The 20935-nt window shown below is 42.4% G+C and overlaps 1 protein-coding gene across 3 annotated transcripts in view; it reads right to left on the bottom strand.

Annotated features, from left to right (window-relative positions):
* The window catches only part of XPA (XPA, DNA damage recognition and repair factor), a 133616-nt gene that overhangs the window by 96167 nt on the left and 16514 nt on the right, over positions 1-20935 (bottom strand). The window contains exons 1-3 of one of the 3 annotated variants that reach the window (XR_013814517.1): positions 9520-9591; positions 8295-8349; positions 3395-3500 (exon numbers count right to left, since the gene is read on the bottom strand). The exons of 1 other annotated variant lie outside the window; for it this stretch is intronic. The gene's annotated coding sequence lies outside the window, so the exon portion shown is untranslated. Of the gene's footprint in view, positions 1-3394; positions 3501-8294; positions 8350-9519; positions 9592-20935 lie in introns of those variants that run through there. One more of the 3 variants, XR_013814518.1, reaches the window with a different exon arrangement.

Below are 20935 nucleotides of genomic sequence, written 5' to 3'. Positions count from 1 at the left end.
TTGATTCCTGTGCTACTACTTGTTTCCTCCCAATGTCCCCTCTGAAGAGCACTTCCTCCAAGATAGTTCTAACAAAAATAAAGCTGATTCTTGGTGGTTTTTACTGATCTCACGTAGACATCATTGTGCAATTGTAGCAAGATTTGGCTTCCTGGATATCTACTTCAGAGGAACATGTGGTGAGCTTTCTGGAGACACCCAAAGTTCACTGAACCCAAACCTCCAAGATCTAAAACAACAGAAATAAAACTAATTGGTATTGCTGTGTCTCACCATCTCTTGAGATGCGTGAGAATTCTTAGGTAGAGCGTTATGGCCTATGTCATGGGTAAAATCCCAACTCATTTTGTGGAGTTTGTTATTGTTCCAACAGCTATGAGAGAGCCAACATCGGCATGTACCAACATCTCTTTGTAGTATCACTTCCTGGATCCCTTTTGCTTGATTTGATAGTCCTGACTTTGTTACCTTGAAAAAAGTCCCACATCTCACTGAATTTCAGTTTTCCCTATCGGTTTTCTGTTTTATAAGTAAGAGTCAACATGGGTATTAAACGAGACCAGTGGTTTTCAACCATGGCCATTCCCGCCCCCCGCTCCCCCCGGCCCAGGGGACATTTGGCAATGTCTGGAGACATTTTTGGTTGTCACCACTGGGATGGGGTGCTACTGGCATCTAGTGGGGTAGAGGCCAGCGCTGCTGCTAAACATCCTACAGGGCACAGAGAAACCCCTCCCAACACAGAATTATCTGCTCCAAAATGTCAATACTGCTGCTGTTGAGAAATCCTGGGCTAGACTCTTTGGCTACAAGTGACAGGAACCCAATTCTAACTTGTTTAAGCAAAAGAAAAAGAAGGGAAAAAAGTAATAAAAGAACATGGGTTATCAGAAGGATATTATCATTACTTTTTTAAAAATGTAAGAGCCAAAAGAACGTCAGATTGGATACACCTTGGAAACTAGAATAAGTAATTCAACTCCCATCTGGAGTATCTCTCCCTTCTCTCTGTCTTTTTTTTTTTTTTTTTTAAATATATTTTATTGATTTTTTACAGAGAGGACGGGAGAGGGATAGAGAGCTAGAAACATCGATGAGAGAGAATCATCGACCAGCTGCCTCCTGCACACCCCTCACCAGGGATGTGCCCGCAGCCAATGTACATGCCCTTGACCGGAATCGAACCCGGGACCCTTCAGTCCGCAGGCCAACGCTCTATCCACTGAGCCAAACCGGTTTCGGCTCTTCTCTCTGTCTTCCTTCTGTTATTCTTTCTGTGCGACACAGGACTAGCCACATTAGTCTGAGCTTAGGTCCTCACAGCTTCATAACCAGAGAGGTTTAAAGGGCCTTTCCTTTCCCAGCTCCACTATCACAAATGCCAGGGAAGGATTCTGATTAGTCAAGCTTGGGTCACATGTTCATCTCCTGAACCAATGACTAAGAGAGCGTGAAGTACTATACAATGTTTGGCTTAGCCTGTGCTACATGCCCACATGTGGCCAGAGGAATGAATTCTGTTTCCTGAAGTGGGGGAAGGGATTCTAGATGGACACAAACAACAGCCACCACAGCATGGAATAATAGCCACCACATCTGGATGCTATTCTTGGCTCTGCCTCTAACTTGCTATGTGATCTTAGACTATTTTTCCCTTTCTGGGCCTGTTTCTCACCTGTACAATGAAAGGGTAGACCAGAAATCAAAGGGATCTCCCTTCTCTTCTAACATTTGATAATTTTTAGTTAGTTAAGTATTATTCATCACCCCAACAATGATGACATTTGAAAATACTGGCTTTTAGATTGCTGGCTCAGGATATAATATCTAGTCTAGAAATACCTAGAAATTTTTCATAGTTAGTTTAGTTTTCTGATATTTCTCAACTTGCTAATGTTAATGAAAATAACACCAACTAAAATGCTTTAGGATATATTCATATTTTTAAAACGACTCATGTATTTCTTTGCATTTCTTAATTATTTCATAATATTCAACCCTTGTGAGTGAAATTTATAGTCCCACAAAAACCACTTACATATTGGTTTTTATTTTTAAAAATAAATTACTGGTGATTAGCTTCAGAAAGAATAAATAAATAAGTGAAATTTTCATTGAACTTAGAATATAAATTTTACCTTATTCTTATTTAAAATGTATACAAAAGAAATAGATGGCGCTTAGAAATCCCCAACAACATGGAAGAAAAGGCAAAGATTTCAATAACACCAATCAATCACTCATCCAACAAATGTTTCATGAGTGCCTACTATGTGCAAGACACTATTCAATGATCTGCCTCTGGGTAACTTACATTCTAGTGACAGAAGGATTTGTTAAGTCCTGGCCCTTCATCAGTGAGAGGCAGTCCATACCGCTCAGCCCCTTGCCAGCCTCTCCAGCTCCAAGAGAACTCCCACTCACACACCCTCACCTCATCACACAGGACTTCAGGTAGCCAACTCCAGAACTCACCAACTCCCTCTTCTACTTGGAACTCTCCCACCTTTACATTTTTATCACCAACTCTAGGAAACCTCCTCAGATGTTTTCTTCTTACCCCACAGATTTAGTCCTGACCACCTCATAGAGATGTCTACCACTCAGTACCTTTCACTTTATGTCAGAATTATTTGTTTATGTCACTGCTTCCCTCACTGGATTATGATTTCTCCAGGGAAAGGAAAGGTTCTTATTTACCTAAAAATTTTCAGAGCTTAACAATCAACACACACACACACACACCTCAAACCTGCTCTTCCTCTTCTATTCCTCTTCTCAGTGAGTGGCACCCCAATCCTCCCAGTGGCTCAGGTCAAGCACCTCAGCATCATCCTTAATGAATTCCTCTATCTCGCCTCAACCAACTGAGCCACACTGGCCACGGCTATATAATTTTTTTTAAAACAGTCTTTATCTTTCAGAAATACAAGATACATGTATCCCAAATGATCTGGGATTTCCTTCAAAATAATCCAGTGGCAAGAAGTTGGGAGTGGATAGGGTGTAAATGAAGCAAGATTGGCCATTTGTTGATATCAATAAAGCTACAGGATGGTGATGTGGAGCTTTAGTATATTAATATCTCTATTTTTGCATATAATTCAAACTTTCATTTAAAAAATTTTTAAATAATACCTCTAGCCAACAACATGGGGGCAGATATTTCCAATGATGATCTGAGTGCAACAGAGACAGTCTTTACGTCTCCCCCTCTCACCAAATGCCCCTGCACTTACAGGACTAGAAACCTGAAGAGGCGTCTGAAGTCACATTTTAAGGATGCATAATGGAGGGGAATTTGGAGAGGGAACAAAATTATTAAGGAGGATTATACTGTCACCACTTGACACAATGGGGATTGCTGCTTTTAACTGCTTTAAACAAGTCTTACTTCATACCAGAGCTTCGGCTCAAGAAGGCGTCGCCATGGGAAGTGGATCCTGCCCAGGAGATCAAATCTTCCTTCCTGGCTGGGTCTTTGAGTGCGTGCTCCTACCCTACACAGCAAGAGAATGGAGGTGGTTCTTAGAATGCACTTGAAATTCTTTTTCCCTCTTCATGGTGTCCTTGCAGCCGGGTGTCTTGGGAGGCCCAGGAATAAAGGCGCCTCTGGATAAAGTGGCCATCCTGCCTGAGGGGCTGGGGGACCAGGTCAAGTTTCTGCCTTTCTGTGGGTCTCTAGTTCCTCCAGATGCAATGAGAAGCAGTATAGCATAAGGTCAGCCAGTGGGCTCTAGACACAGCCAGTTCTGCAAGTCACCAGCTGTGCAACCTTTTGCCCTGTTGCACCCCTGAAAGCATTATGGGTCACCAGCAGCTCTACTGGAGCCACCATCAAAAATTCATCCAGAGTCGCACCCTTTTTTCATCTGCTCAAACTGACACTGCCTGATCTGGAAATATGGCCTTAGTATGGGCTACCAGTTTCCATTAGTACCCAAAGGATATAGGCTTCATCGAGTTGGACTAAGTGTTCTTCCTTGAATAGATTATCCAAGACACCTACCTGATGAAAGAAACAATGCTAGCTAGCCCTTTGTACACAGACATCTTTTATAATCTAAAAAAAGGTAGGCATGGTAATTTTCAGCTCACATTGTTGTTAAAAGGACAAAATTAGATAATGTATGCAAAGTGCTCAGCATGAGTCCTAGCATAGAGTCAGCTCTCATTAAATGGTTATTACTATTTTTTTAAATATATTTTATTGATTTTTTACAGAGAGGAAGAGAGAGGGATAGAGAGCTAGAAACATCGATGAGAGAGAAACATCGACCAGCTGCCTCTTGCACACCTCCTACTGGGGATGTGCCCGCAACCAATGTACATGCCCTTGACCAGAATCGAACCTGGGACCTTTCAGTCCGCAGACCGATGCTCTATCCACTGAGCCAAACCAGTTTCGGCGGTTATTACTATTTTTTATTTCCCCTTAAAATGTGGGTTGGCTCTAACAATTGATAAGGGTCCTCCTAATTCTAATGTTTGAGGAGCATTTAATTTCTTTCTTTTTTAAAATCTCATTCTTTTCTTTTCTTTTCTGATTTCAGAGGGAGAAAGGGAGAGGAAGAGGGTGATAGAAACATCAATGATGAGAGAGAATCATTAATCAGCAGCTGCCTTCTGCATGTGCTCTGACCGGGAATCGAACCTGATTCATGGGTCAATGCTCAACCACTAAGCCACACTGGCTGGGCTGCAAGCATTTCTTACCAAGCCCTACACAAGGTGCTGTTGCCAAGGAGAACAAAACTGACATGGGAGTTGGGGGCTAAACTTAGCATAGAAGGCAAAAACTTCACATAATCAAAATTACTTTTAAATTTCTTCCATCATCAACTGACCTCCCAATCATCTCCTTCTCCATTCAGAGATGCTGTCAGATGTACTGCTAGAGGGGAGCTATGTGATCTGGGCCATGGAGTGATGGTGGCTTAGTGAACACAACATCTTGTCTCCATCCAGGGGAAGTGTTGCCCTTTTTATTCTATGTAAGCCTTCAACTGATGGGATGAGGCCCATCCATATTAGGGAGGGAAATCTGCTTTACTCAGTCTAAAAATTTAAATGTAAATCTCATCCAAAAACAACTTCACAGAAACATTAGAGTAACGTTTGATCAAATATCTGGGTACCGCATGGCCCAGTCAACTTGACACATAAATTAACCATCATACTGCCCATGCATGCACTTTTATGATGAATTGGGACCAAGCAGTAGTACTTCAATTATAATAGCTAATGAGAAAAGAAAGGCAGACCTAATCTTAAAGTGTTAACTGAAGATGAAATCTCACAGCCCTGAAGAAGCAAGCTTTCAGAAGTTTGAGTAAAAAAGTTTGTCGGAGAACGAAGACATCCCACCCACACAGTAACACAGGCATGAGGGAATCAAAAGAACCTTCCCCTTAACCGGTCAGCCCATAGTAACACTGCAAACAGTCACTGAGTGTCCGCAAGAAGTGAAATCTATCACATTGAATGCATCAGTTTGGATTTTGATGCTTTTTGTAATATTGTACTTAATTTATAAATTTGTTTTGGTTTTATTATTTATAAGGAGTTTATGCCTACTTTTATATCAGTACGCATTGAAGTTACATTAAACTAAAATATATTTAAGCCCAGCAAGGGTGGCTCAATGGTTGAGTGTCAACCTATGAATCAGGAGGTCACGGTTCAATTCCCAGTCAGGACACATGCTTGGGTTGTGGGCTCAATCACCAGTAGGAGACGTGCAGGAGACAGTTGATCAATGATTCTCTTTCATCACTGATGTTTCTATCACTCTTCCCCTCTCCTTTCCTCTCTGAAATCAATAAAAATATATTTTAAAAAATAAAATGAAATATATTTAAGTCAATTCTGGGGGAGTCCATGAGATGTTTGTCCTTTTAAAATGGTCCCTTAGATTATTACTCTTAATTTGAGAAACCCATATATAATCTAAAAGTATTTTTAGCCCTTTGTAGGGAATATATGCTCTGAAGCATTTCATTTGTAAAAGTCACTGAACTATATCTTTTAGAAATTTTTTTATGTAACAAATTGAAAAAAGTATGTACTATGTGCTACACTGGACTTGAAAAATACAGGCTGGAGCAAAAGTAGCTTTACAGTTGTGAGTACACAGAATGGAGTTTATTCTTATATTATGGTTATTATTTATTAATTATTGTATTATTTTCCACATGAACAACTGCAAACCTATTTTTGCTCCACCCTGTATTGCACATCACATTTCCTCTCTGATATACACAAAGCATTTTAGAAAATAAAAGGATCTGAGAAATCCAACAGGAGATGTCAAATATTGTTTCACTCAGTGTTTCTCAAACTTATGTGAGCAAATAATACTTCTATTGCAGCAACTACTAATATCCGGAGGAACAGCTTTCTTTGAAAAACACTCTTCTATAACACTATCTGGAATACCTCTATGTGAATGTTCATAGCAGCACTATTCACAATACCCAAAAGGTAGATACAACCCAAACATCTATCAAAAAAATGAATGGATAAACAAAATATAGTATATCCATACAATTTAATATTATTCATACACAAAAAGGAATGAGATACTGATTCATGTTACAACATAAGGAACCTCAAGAACATTATGCTAAAGAAAAGAAGCCAGTCATAAAGGACTTCATGTTGTATGGTTCCATTTATTCCATATTCCGTATCTCATTATGAAATTTCCAGAACAGGCAAAAATATATAGAGACAGAAAACAGATTCGTGGTTGCCAGGGCCCCGGAAATGGGAAGTGACTTCTTAATGTATATGGGGTTTCCTCTTTGGTTGAGTGTTGACCCATGCACCAGGAGTTAATATGATAAATATGAGTATTAATTTTGCTGAATGTTATCCTATTTGTTTATTTATTTATTTATTAAATATATTTTTACTGATTTCAGAGAGGAAGGGAGAGGGAGAGAGAGACAGAAACATCAATAATGAAAGAGAATCACTGATTGGCTGCTTCCTGCACGCCGCCTACTGGGAATTGAGCCCACAACCTGGGCATGTGCCCTAACGGGGAATTGAATGGTGACCTCCTGGTTCATAGATTGACACTCAACCACTGAGCCACGCTGACCGGGCATAAAATTGTACACTTTAAATATGTGAAGTTTATTGTATTTTAATTGTATCTCAATTAAGCTCTTAAAAACATGTTTAAAGTATATGTGGTAAGAGAGCTTTAGGGAAGAAAATATAAATAAAGCTTATCTCTTCTATTAGATTGTGCAATTATAATTTTTGTCTTTAAAATTTCTAATCTTGCTCCAAAGGGTGAAAGTTAGGTTTTAAACATTGACTAATCTGTTATATACTCAGTGTATTCTAGCGATTGCTCTACTGATGATTGTATTGGTCAGAATAGGCTAGATTAAGCTACAGTAACAAACAACTCAAATGTGATTAGCTTAATACCACCAAGGTTTATTTCTCACTCACTCTATACATTCATAACAGCTGATAGGGGGTTATTTTCATGGTAGTTTTCCTGAGACCCAGGCCAATAAAGCACCAATATCCTGAAATGTGGCCTCCTTGGTCAGTGCAGCTGGAGAAGAGAGAACTAAGGAGTCGAACATCTGCAATTCAATGCTCCGGTCCACAAATGCCAATAAATCACATTTATTGGCAAAAAATAGTCTTGTGACCATGCTTTACTTCAGGAAGGCTGGGGATTGTATGCCTCCATGTACCCAGTAGAGAAGTGGATATTGGTGAACATTAATAATTATAATCTACCATAATTACCCATGAAACTAAAATTTATTCCCACACTAATATATGAAAAAGTAATTGAAACTGAAATGTGCTCAAAGAATGTGAACTGTGAGCCAGAAGTTCCACCCAGAAGAGGTGGGAAAATTGTAGCTCTATCCACACTCAGAAGTCCCCTGTTCTCTCAATACGGTTTCTGAAGAGAGAGCCAAAGTTCCAGATAACCCAGAGCCAGCCAGGTAGCAGTTCTGCTTGACTTTTAAAAATCTATTAGCTGCCTAGAAATCAACTCTTTTACACCTGATATGCATACCATCGAATACCTCCACCACTCACTCACTCAGTATCTGCCCCCTACGCCCAGGTATTGAAGAAAACCATCAGGTGGGCCTACCCACGAGAGGTCTAAACAAGGTGCTTTGGGAACACAGAAGAGGGAGCAATAAATAATTTTTAAATGTTTAAACTCTGATATAGCCTTTTTTTGTGTATGTGCTTTTGTTTGTGATACAAATCTTAGTCCCCACTTTGCCAACTCTGCCCCTTACCAGCTCTGTAGCGACAGTCAAATCCCTTCATTTTTCTGAAGCTCAGTTTCCTCACCTGTAAAACGGGAATAATAAGGCTTACCTCCCAGAACTGTTGAGAGAACAAGGATGAGATCATGTCTATGGCAATGCTTTGTAAACTGTAAAGTTCTGTCAGTCCAAGTTATCATCACCATCACCATCACCATCATCATGGCTGTCTTGCACTGTCTAGAGGGGGATCCCAGGGTTGGGGAAGGCCCAGAGGAGAGAGGGGCTCCCAGTCTGACCCTGAGACCCTGCTGGAGTCAGGGCCTCTCTCTAATTAACTCTTCTGGCAGAAGTTCCTTGCTGGACATGTTTGCCTACCAGCGAAAAGCCAGGCGAGGCTTCCAGGGGCCGCCCACTGGCCCTGACACACTGGGGAGGAATGATGATTCACCAGCCGGCTAACAGCCTCGCTGACAGGCCTCTGGGCCCAGCCCCTGGCAGAGACTCTAGAGGGCTAGCAGGGGTGCAGTGGGGCAATGAGGCTTTTAAGAAGAGAAAGTGAGAAAGATGGGACGAGGGAGGGGAAGAAAAAGGATAAAGGAAAAAGAAAGGCACAAAAAGGCAAAAGGAAGAAATGAAGAAAAAGAAAGTAGGATAGAAAAAAAGAAAAGAAAAGAAAGTAGAATGTGGCTACCGGGAGCTAGGGAGAAAGGGAATTGGGGAGTTGTTCTTCAGTGGGTATAGTTCGTTTTGCAAAATGAAAAAGTTCTAGAGATTGGTTACACAATGACGTGCGTACACCTAACACTACTGAGCTCTACACGTAAAAATGCTTAAGAAGGTAAAATTTATGTTGTGTATTTTACCACAATTAAAAATTGAGTTAAAAATATTTTTAAAGGGAGGGAGAAAGGAGGTAGGGGGGAAAGGAGAAGAGAAGAAGGAAGGAGAAGACAAAGGGAGAAGAGATGGGGGATGAAAGGAGAAAGGAAGAGAAAGATGTAGGGGGGAGGAGAGAAAAGGAGGAAAAAGGAAGGGAGGGGAAGGAGGGAGGGAGGGAGGGAGGGAGGAAGGAAGGAAGGAAGGAAGGAAGGAAGGAAGGAAGGAAGGAAGGAAGGGAGGGAGGGAGGGAGGGAGGGAGGAAGGAAGGAAGGAAGGAGGAAACGGAGGGAATGGGGGGAAGTTTTAAAAGATGAAGAAGGGAATAAAGAGGGGGGAGGGAGAGCAGAGGGGAAAGGAAGGAGGAAAAGAATACCTGGCCGGCAGCCTGGCAGCGCAAGGGCGGCCTCGCCCCGCCGACCGCCCAAGGTCTTCCCGGGGCGCCGGGGGCGAGGACTCGGGGGCGGGGCCGCTGTGCGTGACGTCTCCGCGCCGCGCGGTCTCCCCGCCTTCCGTCCCCGCGTCCCGCGTCCCGGGTTTGTGCAATCGCGGCCACGCAGGTGGCTCGCCCCGCTGGCGGTTACCGCTCTCCTTGGGTGGCTGCGAGTCCCCTGGCCCCTGGCCTCCTGCCCGGCCAGCCCGCGGCGGGAGGGCGATAATTGCCCCAAGACGCAGCACTTATCGGGCGGGTTGTGCAAGGCGCGCGGGAGGGAGGCCCCGGGCGGCGGCTCTCACGCCTCAGCGGCCAAGCATGCAGGCGGGGGCGAGGGGCGCGCGGGGGTCCCGGGGCGCCTCCGGGTGTTCCCGCTGGAGACGCTGCCCCCTCTGTGGAAAGAGCCTCCGCCTGACTGCGTGATGGGGCTGGTGATGCCCGGCCCTGGCACCTGCTTAGCTTCTGGGCCCAGGCTCCTCCGCAGTCCTGGTTGTGAGGTTAGAAATAATGCCGGCGAGGCAGGGCCAGGCACACGTTAGGTACCTGGGAAGTGCCGGCCATTATTCTCTCATCACCCACCCCAAGACCTCAGGCTGAAATCCATGTGCGAGGCGCACCCACCGGGCCCACACTCTACCCATCAAGACCTGAGTTCAATTCTGTCTGCTACTGACTTGCTGAATGGCCTTGGGAAATACGCCTTCCCCTTCTGGTCTTCAACGTGCTCTTCTGAAATTAGATGCTGAAGTTCTGTTGGGAGGATTAAATGAGGTAACCCTTGAGAAAATGTGAGGGACATAGCCCTATGGAGCTCTCCGAACCTCTGTCCTTGAAAAAGTCTTTCCCTTGGCTTCGGTGACAACAGATCCTTCAGATTTTCCTCCTGCCTCTGGCTACTCCTTGGCACTCTCTTTCCAGGCTCCTCCCTTACCCGTCCCTTAGAAGTTAGAGTCCCTTGGGGTGAGGAGTGACTTGGTGACTGCATCCTCACCAAGACTTCAGAGGTCCCAGCAGCCGCGTACAGCCCAGACCTCTCTTCTGTAAATTCAAATATTTAGAGGACACCGCTCGGCTGGGTCCCACAGGAACCTCACATTTAACATGTCCCAAGTTGAATCCATCATCTTCCTATCCCCAAACCATAGGATGGCATCTAGGTTCTCCATCCCGCATCAGAGAGAAACCCAAGAGCCATCCTTAAGGTTTCCAATTCTTCCATTCTCCTACTGCCCAAATAATCACTAACTCCAGTCTTCCCTACCTCTTTAATGTCCTCCAGTCTGTCTTTCCCATCCCCACAGTCACTACCCAAGTCTTGGCCACTGCATTACTTAGCTGGGGAACTGCAACAGCCTCCTAACTTGTTATTCTGTTTCCAGTCTTGCCCCCTCCAATCCTTTATCTACACTGAAACCAGAATAACCTTCCTAAAAGAGAAATCTTATCATGTCACTTCACATGTTACTTGCCAGCCCTCCAAACTCTAACCACATGGAACTTATTTCTGTTCTCAGTGCCATACCTCTGGGTCTTCTCATATGCTGTTCCCTCTGTCTGGATCACTTATATTCCCTCCTTATTTGGCTCACTCCTGCTTGTTCTACAGATTTCCACATAGACACTTCCTTTGCATTGCTTCCCCAGATCTGCCCAACCCCTAATTAACTTAGGCACCCATCCTATTTGCTCTTAAAGTGGGAATGCATGATCACTAATCTCGTGGTGAATTTATTTTGATACAAACTTTCTAGAAAGCAAAAGGAAATGTGTGTCAAAAATTTTTTAATATATTTTATTGATTTTTTACAGAGAGGAAGGGAGAGGGATAGAGAGCTAGAAACATCGATGAGAGAGAAACATCGACCAGCTGCCTCCTGCACACCCCCCACCGGGGATGTGCCTGCAACCAATGTACATGCCCTTGACCGGAATTGAACCTGGGACCTTTCAGTCCCCAGGCCGATGCTCTATCCACTGAGCCAAACCGGTTTCGGCAAAATTTTTTAATAAGATCATATCCTTCAATCCAGCCATTCCTCTTTTCAGAAATATAAGAAGACCTTAAAGATGTACTCCAATATTTAAGGACAATGATATTCAGCAGAGTGAAAAATGCAAATGACCAACAAGGTGCGATAAGGGATTGGATTGTATACTTACTAATATACAATAGAATACTATGCAACAATTAAAAATGTAGAAGAGTAGGGAAAATAGTTCACAATGTAATGTTAGGTGGAAAAGAAAGTTACAAAAACTTAGGTATGTCCAGTATGGACCTAATTTTTTAATTAAAATTCACTTAGAAAAAAAGTATCTGGAAGGACATATACTAAAATCTTAAGAGTGTCATCTCTAGGTGATGGAATTTAAAATTTTCATTTTACTTATCTGTGTTTTCTCCCATAATCCTATATTTGCTAATTATGTGATTGTTTTAAATTAAAAGAAAGAAAGAAATGTTTGTTGACTGGATATTTTTATCCAGAGGCGTGAGCTAACCTGGCTGGAATAAGTGGACCTTTTGGAGCCTCACCAACGTGAGGTGGGGGGAGAGGGTGGCTGTACAGTAGAACAGAAAGCCCCTCACCTGTGCCCGAATCAGTGGGAAGGGAAAACAGTTGCTGTTTTGGTAGAAACGGATACTGAAGGAATTTTCATTCATTGAAGAACCTGGAACTTGGCTTGGGAATTTCTAGACTGGTAGTATTCAGTGAGACCTTGGAAGTATTCAAATTCCACCCCCTCATCTTGGAAACAGGGAACTTAAAGCCGAGACGATTGGCAACTTGCCAAACCTGCCAGATTACAAATGAAGATAATGGCAGAACTGGAATCTGAACATGTTTCTTCATTCCCTAGTCCCTACTCATTCCAATATATTTTCCCACCCAATTCCTAGAAATTGACACCAAGATTCGCTATACACACACACACACACACACACACACACACACATGCACTTACACACAGATGCAACCTGCTTGATTTCTATCCAAAGCTCATACATCCAGAAAGCAGACCACCCTTGGATTCATTTAACTTTTTACATGGGAATCTCTCATACTAATCCTTAAGAAGGTGACCTACCTAAATCTCCCACCAAACTCTGTTTTAAAGAATATCCAACTCTGTAATGATTATATTCCAAACTCCACTGCTTTATCTCTACAAGCCCTTTTCCATAAGGTAATCTCTCTTTTTTTTTTTTTTTACATTTTTATATTTTTATTCTCCCAATAGCAATGTAGGCATTATAGCGGGTCCTCAAATAACATTGTTTTGTTCAGTGTCATTTCAATATAATATTGATGAGATGCCTTAGGAGCTTAACTCATATATATCAATTAGGTTCTGGCAAAATTGGTTTCATCATATGTTGTTTCATTTAAGTCACAGAACACATAGATGGCATTGAGGACTTACTATATTGTGCTTTTGCCATATGATGAAGCTGAAATTCAAGGAGGTTAAATAACTTTCTCAAGGTCACAACCATACCTAACTGCCATGGCGAGGATTCAAACTCCCTCTCTCAGTAGACTCTGTCCTGTACCTTTTTATAGTCTGCTGGGAGGCATTTTTAAGACTCAGAGAAAATCTGAACTAAAGAGACCTTGGAGGTCCTCGTTTCACCTTTTGTTTCATTCTTCAAACAAACCATGATGCTCAGAGTGGTCTAAACCAGCGGTCGCCAACCGGTGGCCGGTGGACCAGTGGTGGTCCGTGAGGTCCGAAAGGTTGGCGACTGCTGGTTTAAACATAAACTATGGATGAAGGACCTAGACTTCAAACCCGGTTCTGCCACTTACTAATCATGTGACTTTGAGCAAGTTACTTAACCTCTCTGTGCCTCAGATTCCTCGTCTGCAGAGCATGAATAATAATTAATTCATAGAATTGTTTCAAGGATTAAATGAGTTACAACATTAAATTACATAAAAAAACAGTGCTTGACACACATTATCATTACTATACTATTATTACTACTAATGAGAGTTTATGATGCACCAGGTGTTAAAATAATGAATGGGAAAACAAAGATGACAAAATCATTATCCTCTCTTCAGGGTACTCCTGGAAGGAGCGTGCAGAAACCATATATAATTACAACTTAATAATGTGGTAAACTCAGTAACACAAACTTGTGTGGACACTCTGAGAGTAGATGTGACTTGTCCCAGGAAACAGCAGAATCAAGACGAGCTCAAGTATCCTGAGCCTCTTTCTATCCCACCTCATGGATTAGGAATTTGCCAATGGCATACGTACATGTGACCCAAAGTCTTTCCACATAGCACCCACAAGAGGCTCCCAAGGCTATGGCTGCCTCAGCTGAAGATGTTACTAATGTCTAGGGATAGTCAATAAACACTTGCTGAATGAGTCAATGAGTTGAAGGCATTGGTGAGAACACAACCAACTTTCCCCTCAGCTCTCACCTCTTGAACATACAGAAATGAAGCCAAGGCATAGGACAAAGCAATGATAAATCCTGGGGGACAGCTGGCCACACCCTCTTCATCCTCAAAAAGGGTGGTTCATTGGGGTACCACCCGTCACTGGCTCCGCCTTTGCCACAGCTATTTCTGATGCCTTCAAGGGAAATTTTTACTTCACTCAATGTAATCACTTTCACAATTGCTTGTCATTTGTTTGTGACCAACTCTGTACAGAGGAAGGTGAGTCAGCCCAAATCCCTGCCCTCGGGGAACTTGCATTCCAGCAGAAGAAATAAACCATAACAAATTGCTATCCTGCAAGGTAGAATGTGCAAAAAAGGGACAGAGCAAAGATAACCAGAATCCACATAATAAGAACCTCGCAGTAGTGTGGCAGGCTGACTAATAGCCCCAAAGATGTCCGTGTTCTAATGCCTGGGATCTGAGAGTATTGCTTTATGTGGCAAAGGGTCTTTGCGGGTGTGAGTAAATGAAGGATTATCTGGGGCAGGCCCTAAATGTAATCATAAGTATCCCTACAAGACGGAGGCAGAGGGAGATTTGACTAAGAGAAGTGATAATGGAGGCAAGAGGTTAGAGTAATTCCAGAAAGGGGCCATGAGCCAAGGAATATAGGCCACCTCCAGAAGCTAGAAAAACAAATGAAATGGATTCTCCCCTAGAGCCTCCTGAAGGAATCAGCTCTGCTGATACTTTGACTTTAGCCCAGTGAAATTTGGGACTTCTGGCCTCCAGAAATAGGAGAATAAATTTGGATTGTTTTAAGCCACCAAGTCTGTGGTGATTTGTTTCAGCAGCCATAGAAAACTAATACAGATTGATTGCCGACTGTCTGTTAGGCACTCTCCTGGGTTTTATACATGAACTCTGGAGCCAGGCTACCAGGGTGCCATTCCTGGCTCTGACATTTTTCATCTGTGTGGCTTTGGTCAACTTAACTCTCTGGGCTGCAGTTCCCTCATTTATAGAAGTGAAAGAATATTTAGCACCTCCCTGCCCCCCATAGGAATGGTGTGAGGAATGATGTGTAGGAGATATTACTAATGCTCACCATTATTTGGTCCTCCTCTCCTTCTAGGAGAGTCTACAGTTTGTGCCCCCTTGTAGTAAAGTGGCACCACCTGTCTGGTTCTGGCCCATAAAATGTGAGCAGTGAAAAGCCCCTATGGGACCTGGACCACATGTGCCTGTGAGCAAGTCACAAGCTCCTCAGACACAGTGACATGATGAATGTCCCTTTCCATACACACTTTCTAGGACTCTGAGCATCATGTGACAAATGAACAGTAAACAAGAGGAGAGAAGAAACTTAGAAGGAGTCATGGGGACAGTGTGAAATGTGTGTGTTGGGGGGGAGGGTGATATGGATTCCCCAGAGTACATATTGGCACCAAGAAATGTGGCATGGGGGTGAACTTCGTTATTATAATAACATATTAATTAATTATGACAAATAATACTGGGTTTCCATCTAAAGTTGCTTTTTAAAATAAATTTGTGTCTTTTAAAAGTGAGTTGATTTAAAGAAAAATATTGCCTAACTGGTTTGGCTCAGTGGATAGAGCATTGGCCTGAGGACTGAAAGGTCCCGGGTTCGATTCTGGTCAAGGGCACATGCCTGGATTGTGGGTTCGATCCCCAGTAAGGGGTGTGCAGGAGGCACCCGATCAATGATTCCCTCTCATCATTGATGTTTCTATCTCTCTCTCCCTCTCCCTTCCTCTCTGAAACCAATGTAAAAAAATTTTTTTAATTACAATATAGATACTTATTATCCTCAAATGCATGAGTGGTTTGTGGATATGGCAAAAATTGTAAAGGAGGAATCAAAAGACTAGCATATGGGTAACTTCCCTGGAACAATGAAAAGAATGTGTGCTTTGGAATCAAGTCAGGGTTGAATCCAGTTCCTCCACTTGCTGGCAGCGTGACCTCAATCAAGTTACTCAAGCTGAGATTGTTTCCTTATTATTTTTTAATGGGGATCATCATTCCTACTTCACAGGGTGGGTATGAGGATTATTACTTACTTTCACTATTGCTGACCTTGTATTCTTTCTTCTCTTTGTTGCCTGTGGGTCTTGACCCAATTTATAAATTGGGGACTAATCCAATCCACATTCCCAGAAGGCCTGGCCAGCCTCTGGGGAGGCAGAGCCCAGTAGGGGTAGCTTCCTGCCCTCCGGAAGCTCCCAGTCCAGTGGTGCATCTGACACAGATTCAAGAATCAACAGTCCACAGCCCCAGTGCTGTGGGAGACAGGCAGATATGGTGGTACAGAGGCATGAGATGGCGCTGAGGGGAGCCACAAGTGCCAGGGATGGGTCTCAAGCCATGAGTAAGCTTTCAACAGGCAGATGTGGGCATGGAATGCATACTAGGTTACCTCACCTCTTTGAGCCTCAGTTTCCTCTTTTGTAAAATACAAATAATACCACCTACCTTTTTAAGTACTACTCTGAGGATTAAGTGGGATAAAGTCTGGGAAGAACCTACCACAGTGTTTGGTTCATACTAGATACTGGTTAAATGGAGGCAATTACTTGTACTATTGTGCTAGATTAAGAAGGCCCCAGTGGGTGGCCCCCTCTGTAATAGAATTATCTTCTCCTTCCCTGTGACTCAACTCAGGAGCTGGCCCCTGGGCAGGTTGGAACTATCAAGCTCCCTAGAATAACATCTTTATTCAGAAGAAATCAATGTTCAAAGGTCAATTTTGCAAATATAGACCCTTGGTCCCCAAGAGAGGGAACATGATTTCTCCCCAGTGTCAGAGCTGGGCCTCAAGTCCAGATTTCCACCACATAAGAAGAGAAATACCATGCCTCTGAGTCAGCCTAGGTCCTCTCAGCCTCATCCCCAAGAGCCTGCTATGCAGGAGCCCAGACAGACCTTTTGGAAGAAGCAGGAGTGTGGGGGGCTGGAGACCTGGGTTTAAATCCACCCAGTTGCTGTCTGAACCAGGGCCACAGCCCTTTCCCACTCTAGGCCTCAGTGTTCTAAGACTGGTGGGGTGGGCTGATACTCCCACCTGTGGCTGATTATCAAAAAACCATCAGGATAGCACAGACCCGTCAGCGCAGACACTGGCAGGATCCTGGGGGTTTGCTCCTGGCAGCTACACATCAAAGAAATTCCAGTCAACTCCCATGAAGTTCTATACCTCATGTTTTGTGGGGGTGGTATGGAATATTCAGTGTGTATGGTATGTGTTCCCCAAGGTGAAAATGAGTCAACCACACATCTCCTTTCCCTTCTCTCCACCTCCCCTCAAGTGCCCAGCTGATACATGCACTGTGTGTCCTGCAAGTTCCTCTTCCTTAGGAAGGTCCACATTCCCAAAGAAGAGAAACAGATCTTGTGATTTTTTTTAAAGTTTTATTGAATTATAATTTATATACCACAAAACTCACCTATTTTAAGTGTACAATTTAATGATTTATACCATAAATTTACAGATCTGTACAATCATCACCATAGCCCAGTTTTGGAACATTTCCATGAACTCAATAAGACCCCTCATCCCAATCATTCCCCATTTCCATCCTCAGCCCAAAACAACCACTAATCTGCCTTCTGTTCCTATAGATTTGCTTTTTCTGGGCATTTCATATAAACAGACTGATATAAAATGTGGTCCTTTGTGTCTGGCTTCTTTCACTTAGAATGATTTCTTTGGAGGTTCATCCATGTTGTGGCATACGTCAGTATTTTATTCCTTACCTCATTCATTTCATATCCTGGCACCCTACCAATGCCCAGCACATAGTAGGAGCTCAGTAAGGGGCTGAAGAATCTCATACAATGACCAGAGGCTCATCCAAAATGAGGGCCGCTGCACACCAAAGAAATTCTAGTCAACCCCCAAGCTGCTGTGGATGAGGCGCTGATCCCCATGACTGCTGTCAATGATTTGAATATAGCCATTTGTTTTTAAACCTGTGAATGTCCACCAGTTGACCTGTCATGCCCTCAACTTCAAAGCTGTGCTTCAGCATCCCATCCACTTCTTTCAAATTTGCCCTTATTTGCCCCTCATTCTGGCTCTGAAAGCCATGGTGACTCATTGCTCTGCAATTAACTCATCTTCTTCAGCCTTGAATTGCCTGAACTAGTTGGAGAAGAATATTACTCCCAATATAACTAGTCTCCAACTTTTTTATTGATTTTAGAGAGAGAGGAAGTGAGAGAGAAAGAATGTGTGAGAAAGAAAGAGAGAGAAACATTGATATATTGTTCCACTTATTTATGCATTCTTTGGTTGATTCCTGTATGTGATCTGACCGGGGGTCGAACCTGAAACCTTGGTGTATCAGGGCAACACTCTAACCAACTGAGCTACCTGTCCCAACTAGCCTCCAACTTTTATCATAAAAACTGTCTATTTCTCCCTCCAAGTCTGTCAAGTTTTTCTTCATATATTTTGGAACTCTATTTTCAAGTGTGCAGATGTTTATAATTGTTACATAATTTAATGCTTATGGATGGATTGAATTTTTATCAATATATATTGTCCTCTATCTCTTGCAACCTTTTTTACTTAAAATTTGTTTTGTCTCCAAAAGCACAGGCAGCAAACGCAAAAATAAATAAGTGGGACTATGTCAAACGAAAAAACTTCTACACAGCAAGGAAACCATCAACAAAATGAAAAGGCAATCTAACAAATGGGAGAAAATATTTACAAACCATATATCTGATAAGGAATTATTAACATCCAAAATATATAAGGAACTCATACAACTCAATGGCAAAAAAAAAAAAAAAAAAAAGAAAGAAAGAAAGAAAGACAAAATTTTAAATGGGCAAAGGACTTGAATAGACATTTTCCCTAAGAAGACATACAAATGGCCAACAGGCATATGAAAAGATGTTCAACATCACTAATCATTAGGGAAATGCAAATCAAACCCACAATGAGATATCAGCTCATACCTGTTAGGAAGACTATTATCAAAAAGTCAAAAGAGCCCGGCCAGCCTGGCTCAATGGTTGAGCGTCAACCTATGAACCAGGAGGTCACGGTTCAATTCCCAGTCAGGACACATGCCCGGGTTCTGGGCTTGATCCTCAATGTGGGGCATGCAGGAGGCAGCCGATTAATGATTCTCTCTCATCTTTGATGTTTCTATCTTTCAATCCCTCTCCCTTCTTCTCTGAAATCAATAAAAATATTTTTTAAGTCAAAAGATAACATGGGGAAACCTTGTGCACTATTGCTGGGATTGTAAATTGATATAGTTGATTATGGAAAATAGTATGGAGGTCCCTTAAATTTTTTTAAATAGAACCACCAAATGATCCAGCATTCCCACTTCTGGGTATGTATGAGAAGGAAATAAAAACACTATCTCAAAGAGATATCTGCACTCCCATATACATTGCAATATTATTCACAATAGCCAAGATGTGGGAAACAACTTGAATAGCCATCCACAGATGAATGGGTAAAGAAAAGTATATATATATATATATATATATATATATGAAAAAATATATTATTCAGCTTTAAAAAAAGAAATCCTGCTATTTACAACAACATGTATAAACCGAAGAATGTGCTAAATGAAATAAGCTAGACACAGAAAGACAAATATTGCATAATCTCACTTATACATGGAAGCTAAAATATAAACAACAACAAAAAAGTAGAACTCATACTAATGGAGAGAGAAATGGTGGTTACCAGAGGCTGGGGGTAGGGGTGGGGGAAGGAGAGATATTTATCAAATAGTTTTTAAAATCTATTTTTGTCTCCAGTTCCTAGCACAGAGCACCTAAAACCTTTGGAATTTCCTGAGTGTTGAGGTTGATAGGAGTGTCTTTTGTTGTTCAGAACAAGCTCCTTTCAACCATACCTGAGTTTATACTAACCAGGTCACTCTTGCAGGCTCCAAATAGCTCCAGGGTGGGGTAACCAGAAAGAACAGGCAGATTAGAGGGTTGAAACTTTCAGCACTACCTTCTTAGCCTGACCTGCGAGGAAGTGAAGGGGAGACGGGCTAAAGGTTAAGTTCAATCACCAATGGCCAATGATTTAATCAATCACATGTATTGAAATGTCCATTGAAAAGCCCTAAAAAATGGATTTGGAGAGCTTCTGAGTTGGTAAACACATCAAGGTGCTGGGAGGGTGGCAAACTCCAATTCTATGGAGACTGACATTCCTTTCTACTCAGAACCTTATGTACCTCCTCATCTGGCTGTTTATTTATACCCTTCATAATAAAATGCAAATTTATTATGTATTTATATGTGTTTTATGTATTGATATATGTATTTATATATGTGTGTATTATGCATTTATGTATCTTTTGTGTTTATTAAGTGTCAAGTATAGCATTCCCCAGAATCTTGTGAGTTGTTCTAGCTAATTACTGAACCTGGGGAAGGAGTGGGGTTGTGAGAACTCCTGACTTTGTATCCAAGTCAGGCAGAAGTGTAGGTAATTGGGGACCCACTCACCACTTGCAACCGGCATCTGAGTGAGTGCAGTCCTGTAAGACTGAGCCCTTAACCTGTGGAGTCAGTATTAGAACTGAATTTAACTGTAGGACACCTCGTTAGAAAAGACACATTTTTGGTGCCAGGGGAGGAAAAGAAAACCCTTCTTCTCATTTTGCAGATGAGGACTCTGAGACTTGGAGAGGGAGAGCAACCATCCACAGTCACATCACTGGCAGGGCTGAAATCCTAAATTTGCCATCAACTCTCTCACCTTCCACACATGTATGCCCAAAGTAGGGATCCCTGCTGTCTTCCCTCACAGAGTGGCTTCAAGAAGCCATTCCAATGATGGCTGTGGACCACTTTGTGAGTTGGGGAGCCAAGAATTGGTATTCAAAAGGACCAAATCCCGACCTCACTGCTTATTACAGGGTGACCAGGAATGAGGT

Source organism: Cnephaeus nilssonii (genome assembly GCF_951640355.1).
Source record: "Cnephaeus nilssonii genome assembly, chromosome: 14".
Classification (NCBI taxonomy): Eukaryota; Metazoa; Chordata; class Mammalia; order Chiroptera; family Vespertilionidae; genus Cnephaeus; species Cnephaeus nilssonii.
The sequence above is the reverse complement of the archived record's forward strand: the minus strand, read 5'-3'. Positions and strand labels throughout refer to the sequence as shown.